The sequence below is a fragment of the Dermacentor silvarum genome, chromosome 5 (genome assembly GCF_013339745.2).
Source record: "Dermacentor silvarum isolate Dsil-2018 chromosome 5, BIME_Dsil_1.4, whole genome shotgun sequence".
Classification (NCBI taxonomy): domain Eukaryota; kingdom Metazoa; phylum Arthropoda; class Arachnida; order Ixodida; family Ixodidae; genus Dermacentor; species Dermacentor silvarum.
The window spans coordinates 48,536,880-48,544,129 of record NC_051158.1 but is presented as its reverse complement, the minus strand read 5'-3'; positions in this window follow the sequence as shown (position 1 = coordinate 48,544,129).

The following is a 7,250-nucleotide window of genomic DNA, read 5'->3' as shown; positions in this document are numbered from 1 at the left end:
TGATTCGCAATAGAAGTCGTGCAAATCCTCAGAGAACATACCATCTCGAGCAGGTTAAATTTCTACTTCATTATGAAAACGTCTAACTATCCCCTCGATGGTAAAATCTGTCTCGGGCCCCCTTATAGCGATAACGACTCGAATCGCAGGTAATTTTTCTCCCGAGCTGACCCCCACTCAAGTGTCGTTCCCAAGGGCTAAAGATAACTGGGTTTTACGAAAAAAATTGCAAAATTTCGAGGGGAACCGCAACGCTCGCATGAAAGCATCAATGGTGAGCTCTGGAATCGGGAAACAATGACACACCCCACGCCGTATACAGACATCAAAGATAAGTGGAAATTTGTTTAAAAAAAAGAATTTCATCTGGTAACCCTGAATGTGAACCTTTTTAACTATGCATTTTCTTACCTGCAATACAATAATGTCTTGAGGCGTATCGATTGGTTAAAGGTCTTCCGAAGTGCTCCTACACGAACCTTTATGGACATATTTTTTGCCGCGTTTATCAGATGAAAGCGGGATTTCTTGTGTCGCAATCTAAACGAAGCTGTTATAGGCCGCTACGTTATTTTTTCTTTCTTTTTTCCAGAAATAATGCGTACCGGAATGAATGAATAAATACAGCTGGGGGTTCAGTTGGAGCAGGTAAAAGGACGCATATCTTGCTACTCCATTTCCCATCTATGCGAGCATTTCAATCTCTCATACCGCCTTATAAATTATTACGAATGACACAAACTACTAAAAAGAATGAGAAACAAGACGAAAGGAATACAAGACAATATATTGCCGTAACTTTAGCATACAGCACCGTTCGACAAGAAACTACTCGAATGACACCGTTCAGCTTAGTCCATGGTCGCGAAACCACGATGACATTGAAAGCCATGCTGCCGCATCGAGTGTGACGACATACCTGCCGACGTTGAGGAATTTACTCAGCGCGCCGAAGACGCCAGACAGCTTGCTCGCGTACGTATCTGCTATCAGCAAATCCAAAATGCAAAACGGTACGATCTCCGACACAGGTCCTTTTTCTACACTCCCGGCGACAATGTATGGGTTTGGATGCCCATACGCCATCGTGGATTGTCCGATAAACTGCTAAGTCGGTACTTTGGGCCGTACAGAGTGATCCGACGCCTGAGCGACGTGACCTACGAGGTCGTTACTGACAGTGACAATATCTCCAGTTGCAGCAAGCGCTTATCCGAAGTGGTGCATGTGGTGCGGATGAAGCCGCACCTGTCGAATTTACTTTCGTATTTTTTTTTGCATGTGTTACCCTGTGACTTTGTACACCGCCCTCATACGCTTAAGTTTCGCATCGGGACGATGCTTCCTTCGGAGGGACGCTCATGCCGCACTTGTACTGCGATGAAGAAGAGGACAATGCGAGTGTGCAGATGCGCTTTTAATCAAGGCGCAGTGAAGAATAAGAAGTCGCGGTAGCGCGCAGTATTAAAAAATCACCCCCGCTTCCACTCCGTGAAGATAGTGGAACAGCGAAGCTGTGTTAGTTACACCGAGTGTTACGAGTGTTACATGTGCATTATGGTTGAAACCCTTATGATTCGATCTCGTTTATTGCGTGAGATTAAAAGACGCTCTTTGTGAACGAAATGTCGCAGCACAGTCCAGTCGATCTGCTATTGTTCAAAATTTTGAACTGATATACATTGACTAGGTTGCAGGTTACCTCGGTCTAGTTAAGAGGGTTAGAGAGAGAAAAGCTCGAATACCGAGCTGACGCCCCGGCTCAATTGGAGTACTTACCTTGTTGCTCGTTATTACTGCTCAGCTGTGACTCTGGGCCAACTGTAGTTTCCTTATTCAAGTAATTACCAAAAATCACCGCCCCTTGCACTCCGTGAAGATGGTCGAACACCGACGATGTGTTAGTTACAACGAGTGTTACATGTGCATGTGTTGCACGTGATGCAATTGCGTTAACACAAGTAAACATAGATCTACAACAGGAAATTATATTGAAATGTTGCGAGGCGAGAATAGGCAGCGACTTCCCACGCTACTTGACGAGTGTCAAATTCTCTGGTCGGAACTTGCCGAGCCGCCGCCAGAGGCATCGGCTGCAGTCACGGACTAGGGAGCCTACATGCAACCCTATCACGGACACCACGCGCGTTCGGCGAGAACGCGGGGAAACGCGGACGCCGTCGGCAGCAGCTCGGCGTGTTGCACGTTATTCGAAAGGGCGCACCGCACAGAAAAACCTTCTCTTATGATATGAGCAGTGCGGTCTTCCTCGCGCAGCGCGCGGCCTCTCATAGGTCGCCTCCTTCCCCCAGCGCGCGCCCTCTCATTCGTCGCCTCCTCCCCCAGCATTCCTCTCCTGCTCTGCTGGTCATGTGACCTCCCTTTCCCTGGCGCGACTCTCATTCTCTCCTGGTCCTTGTGACCTGCGTGACGCCGAACAGACGGCGAAGGGTCGACTAAGAACAGCTCTGCTGTATAAAGGCGACCTGTGGCGGTTCCTCTTGAACAGTGCTGTGCGACCTGTTTTATTGCGATAGCAATTATATGGAGACTCAAAAGCAGATTTCGGCCGTCGGCGTCGCCGTCGCCGTTGCCTTCGCCGTGAGGTTCCGTATGACGTCAATGGGGATAAAGTCGGCGCCGATATAAGTAGTTCTTGAGGGAAAGGGAAAGGTTGGCGCTATCTTCTGCAGATAGCGCCAACCTTTCCCTTTCCCTCAAGAACCACTTATCATCGCGCGGCGACGATTTCATCTCCATTGACGTCATACGGAACCTCACGGCGAAGGCAACGGCGACGGCGACGCCGACGGCCGAAATCTGCTTTTGAGTCTCCATATAATTGCTATCGCAATAAAACAGGTCGCACAGCACTGTTCAAGAGGAACCGCCACAGGTCGCCTTTATACAGCAGAGCTGTGCTTAGTCGACCCTTCGCCGTCTGTTCGGCGTCACGCAGGTCACAAGACCAGGAGAGAATGAGAGTCGCGCCAGGGAAAGGGAGGTCGCATGACCAGCAGAGCAGGAGAGGAATGCTGGGGGAGGAGGCGACGAATGAGAGGGCGCGCGCTGGGGGAAGGAGGCGACCTATGAGAGGCCGCGCGCTGCCGAACGGTGTATGTGCGAGTGAAAGGGCGCGAGGGACGCGCGCTTTCACGGGGAGTGAACGCACGGCGGAGAACGAACGCGCGTTCTGCGCTGTGCTCCCTTAAGGGCTGCAGAAGTAGGCGTCTCTTTCCTCCTTTATAATCACCATATATGTAGAGTAAACGTACCTTCTTCCGACGCGCGAAAGGCTGTGGGGGAGGGGGGGATGGGCAGGGAAGAGAGGCGACGTTTAGCTGCGGCACCAAGTGCCTATTTATATCAGAGGCTCCAGCAACAGTCACCAACACCGCACGCATTTTGAGCGAACGCGGGCAAAACGCCGGCGGCGTCGACAACAGTTCTGCGTGTTGCCGGTGCTGCTGCATGTCCAAGTTTATACAGCTGATAAAGCTGCTATCATTACTCCGTATAGCTCTCTTCAAATTTGCTATCGCAATTGATGCTTCGCCTTTCAGGTGAAACTGCAACAACTTTTTTTGACGTTGCGACAATAAATTATGAGGCGTAAAAAGGTGTAAAAAGGACGAGTAGTGTTTATGCTAATGATTTGATTTCATTGCCACAAAAAATGCGTTTTATGGGAAATTGCTCCACTGATATGGGTCATTTTTAGGGGCGAAGCTCCTTAGGGTGTGGGTCTATTCCTCCTCTGTAGTAGTAGTTGTGGTAGTAGTAGTCGTCGTAGTAGGTAGCCACGTCTACTTTTATGAAAAAAAAGTTGCAGTGGCTTAGCTCGGCTATGCCAGGATATACGTAGCGTTAGCAAAGGTTCAGCTGATTATTCTTAGCTTTCCTGGTTGTCTCCTACGCTCAACCGCTAATTGCCAGGCAACTACTTCGGGATCCGATGAGTCAAGCTTCTCCGTTCTTCTGCGCTGTTGAGCAGCATTTACGCTCTCCTTCTCCATGGCTATACCACACTGGTAAACGCCAGTCAGAAGCGCAGCGGCTCCAGCGCACTGTCAGACGGTTCTGCACAGCGAGCGAGCGCCGGCGCCAGTGCGTCTACCACGGCTACGACGTCACTCCTCTGGAATGCGCAGACCGGCGGCGGTGAGTCGCGCGCGGCGGCGGCGGAGTGCGCGAGAGGTGCCGGCTCCGGTGCGCAAGCCGTGTGACATCACTGATCCTTGCGCATGCGCATCACGGCTCTTGATGTGCCGCGCGAAACGGGCTTGGCTAGGCCAGTGTAGCTAACGCTACAAAAAAGGTTCCGAAAGTAGTGTCCGTAGCGCGGAATCGAACCAGGGACCCCTCGCTTCCGAAAGCGCGGCGCTAACCACTACGCCACGAAGCGCACATGGACACACGCACCACGATGACAATAAATACCCAACATTAACGAAAGACTGCGCGTTTCTAACGCGTTTGTGCTAGCGCGTTACGGCCCGTGTAAGACGCTGTGGCCTCTCCGCCTTACCCCCGTATTCATAAACGCTCCTCGACTTGAACTTGACTTGCCGCCGCCTTGGGCAGCGCGTTCGAAACGCGTTGAAGGCGGTGGCAAGTCAAGTTCAAGTCGAGGAGCGTTTATGAATACGGGGGTTATACTCTTTCAGCAGTCATGTGATGGAGTCGGCAAACGCGGTGCACGTTCCGGCATGTGTAAACGGCTGCGTAAGACGCTGTGGCCTCTCCTTCTTACTAGAGAGTACTGCACGTTTCTAACGCGTTTGTGCTAGCGTCCCCTTAAGCGGGAGATGGTGCAATTATAATGAAGGGCGCTGTTATCAAATAGGAATGACGTCACATATGGTGCGTGTCATTGGTGGAAGTCAATCGTTCGATTTAGTGCGGCGAGACTGGGCGAATTATACGGAAGATTCACGGTTTACCGATGATTCCCTCCGGAGCTTCGCTCACTCATCATCATTCACCTCGTGGATATGCGGTGTTTTTATTGCGATAGAAATTATATGGACACTCAAAAGCAGATTTCTGCCGTCGGCGTCACCGTCGTCGTCGCCGTCGCCGTGAGGTTCCGTATGACGTCAATGGATATGAAATCGTCGCCGCGCGCCGAACGCTGTATGTCCGAGTGAAAGGGCGCGAGGGACGCGCGCTTTCACGGGGAATGAACGCACGGCGGAGAACAAACGCGCGTTCTGCGCCGTGCTCCCTTAAGGGCTGCAGAAGTAGGCGTCTCTTTCCACCTTTACAATCACCATATATGTAGAGCAAACGCACCTTCTTCCGACGCGCGAGTCGCCGTCGGGGAGGGGGGGGAGGCGACGTTTAGCTTCGGCACCAACTCGCCCAGCCATGGTGACGACTTCACCCTATCTCCTTTCTCTCCCACTTTCCCCTCCCTGTTGGCGCTGAGCCGTGCTCCCTCAAGGGCTGCAGAAGATAGCGTCAACCTTTTCCTTTCCACACGAACCACTTACAGTGCCTATTTATATCAGAGGCTCTGGCAACAGTCACCAACGCCACACGCATTTTGAGCGAACGCGGGCAAAACGCCGACGGCGTCGACAACAGTTCTGCGTGTTGCAAATGCTGCTGCATGTCCAAGTTAATACAGCTGATAAAGCTAATATCATTACTCCGTATAGCTCTCTATAAATTTGCTATCGCAATTGATGCTTCGCCTTTCAGGTGAAACTGCGACATTTTTTTTTACCGTCGTCCGATACATCAAGTGCCCTAGTATGTGCCCTACATACAGTAGGGCACATACTAGGGCACTTGATATGTACATATAGTACATACCCTAGTATGTGCCATTGAGATTGGACCATTTCTGCACTATACCACCAGGATAGGCCCACTTTTCAACGTGACACCACCAGCACCGCCGACACTTGTGAGCCTATAAAGCTTCGCTTAAAGACACCCTTATGAAACACTCGTGGTTCGACTCGTAAGTGCCACCATGATTTCACAAAACTTCGATCCTGGTGAGCAGGTATGGAGGAGGAGGAGGAGAAAAGAAAGGGAGAAGGAATAGATGTTAGCCAAAAACAACTCGGTGCTAGAATCGATCCCCCATTGAGCGAAATGCAACACCGCTAACGAGAAACCTGGGGAGGTCCAAAGCATGCAGTGATGCACCGATAATGGGCTCATACTGCCTTAAGCAATGGCTCATAACCCCGTAAACGCGGCCTCCCCATTACCACGACAGAATAGAAGTGAAATTCTACGCTGTAATGATGAGAGGCAATGCAGCCAGCTGTGGAAGACGAAGACGACGACGAACGCGTGCCGAGTGCGTGCCGAGCGCGAGCACAAACTACTTGCTTCAACGCAGCCAGCTGTGGAAGACGGCGACGAACGCGTGCCGAGTAGCGTGCCGAGCGCGAGCACAAACTACTTGCTTAAACGCAGCCAGCTGTGGAAGACGACGACGAACGCGTGCCGAATGCGTGCCGAGCGCGAGCACAAACTACTTGCTTCAACGCAGCCAGCTGTGGAAGACGACGACGAGCGCGTGCCGAGTGCGTGCCGAGCGCGAGCACAAACTACTTGCTTCAACGCAGCCAGCTGTGGAAGACGACGACTAACGCGTGCCGAATGCGTGCCGAGCGCGAGCACAAACTACTTGCTTCAACGCAGCCAACTGTGGAAGACGATGACGAACGCGTGCCGAGTGCGTGCCGAGCACGAGCACAAACTACTTGCTTAAACGCAGCCAGCTGTGGAAGACGACGACGAACGCGTGCCGAGTGCGTGCCGAGCGCGAGCACAAACTACTTGCTTCAACGCAGCCAGCTGTGGAAGACGGCGACGAACGCGTGCCGAGTAGCGTGCCGAGCGCGAGCACAAACTACTTGCTTAAACGCAGCCAGCTGTGGAAGACGACGACTAACGCGTGCCGAATGCGTGCCGAGCGCGAGCACAAACTACTTGCTTCAACGCAGCCAACTGTGGAAGACGATGACGAACACGTGCCGAGTGCGTGCCGAGCACGAGCACAAACTACTTGCTTCAATGCAGCCAGCTGTGAAAGACGACGAAGAACGCGGGAGCACTGGCATGAGCGCGTGCCGAGTGCGAGGTGTTTACTCACGGTCACTACGACGACGACGACGATTACGACAGGAGGCGCCAACAGCTCAAACGCACAAGGTGCTTCGCACCTAAATATTCTAATAGACATTAAGAAAAAAAGCTCGGTGCTCGAATGACCCATTGACCGA